This window comes from Penaeus vannamei, chromosome 11 (genome assembly GCF_042767895.1).
Source record: "Penaeus vannamei isolate JL-2024 chromosome 11, ASM4276789v1, whole genome shotgun sequence".
In the NCBI taxonomy this organism is placed as follows: Eukaryota; Metazoa; Arthropoda; class Malacostraca; order Decapoda; family Penaeidae; genus Penaeus; species Penaeus vannamei.
The window spans coordinates 32,591,928-32,593,024 of record NC_091559.1 but is presented as its reverse complement, the minus strand read 5'-3'; the positions used below and the strand labels follow the sequence as shown (position 1 = coordinate 32,593,024).

Below are 1,097 nucleotides of genomic sequence, written 5' to 3'. Positions count from 1 at the left end.
AGGGAGGTGAAGGAGAGACAGAGAGAGAGAGAGAGAGAGAGAGAGAGAGAGAGAGAGAGAGAGAGAGAATGAAAGAGAAAGAGAAAGACATGCACGCGAGCTACCCATGCTATCCCAAAGGCAAAGGTAGAAGAAGCCACGGAAGCAAGAGGCGCCGAAATGACCAGAGCTTCATCCTCAGCCTCGAATTACCAATTTCCCATAATTAGGGGTCGGTGAATTGTAAGGAAACACTTTGGTATAACTAAACATTGTTTTTCGGTGTTCCAGGATACAAGAACCGGGATCATGGTGTATAATGATAAATCAAGGGGACTGTTTTATACACTGGTATATCTGAGCCAAAAAGAAAAGAAAAAAATGATGAAAAAATGAATAAATAAATAAAAATAAACAAAAAGGAAAATAATAAGATAAAGATCCAGCGCAACTGCAGCGTTTGCCCGTGAGCACAAAGCATCGAAATCCATTATGAAATTCATTAAAATAAATATACGATTAGTAGTACAATTATAAAACATTAAAGTTAATTTTGCCTCAAAAATATAGAATATAAATGCTATGCCTTAGATTACAAGTCGAAATGCATATTTTTAGCTCCTGCATGACCTAAAACATTACTACAGCAAAAGAATCGTTTTCGGTATATAATTTTGATTTTATATCTAATTTATTTTTTCACCTGGGATTAGAGCTTGATATGGCAGCTATCCAGTGAAGCCAATGAAAAAAAGCTAAATTACGAATAAAAGTCTTGGGCTGGATTTTAAATAAACAAATCAATTGGGTCACATTTGTCCTTAACGTGTTTTTTTATCATCAGTACATCTAAAACCATTGACCATCTTTAAGAAAAATAAAGCTCAAGTGATATGTATTTCACAAATAAGTCTGGATATTTACAGGGATTCAATTAACTCGCTTACTATTGACAAAGAAAACGGGGAAAGTGGGAAAAAGTTAAACCATATACTCCCCTAATTCGGCAGGATTTCTTGTTTGATGAGAAGAGGGCAGAATGGTGTGACAAAATGCCTTTAATTTTAACTGTAGTCAACCATATAAAAATATTTTCTCTATTAAGCAGATAGTGCAAC

General features: G+C 34.8%; 1 protein-coding gene across 1 annotated transcript in view; it reads right to left on the bottom strand.

The window, feature by feature from the left end:
* Positions 1 to 241: 241 nt before the first annotated feature.
* Positions 242 to 1,097, bottom strand: part of LOC138863301 (carbohydrate sulfotransferase 1-like) — an 8,206-nt gene continuing 7,350 nt past the window's right edge. Inside the window, exon 6 of the mRNA XM_070127492.1 lies at positions 242 to 1,097. This exon is cut by the window's right edge and continues 881 nt beyond it. The gene's annotated coding sequence lies outside the window, so the exon portion shown is untranslated.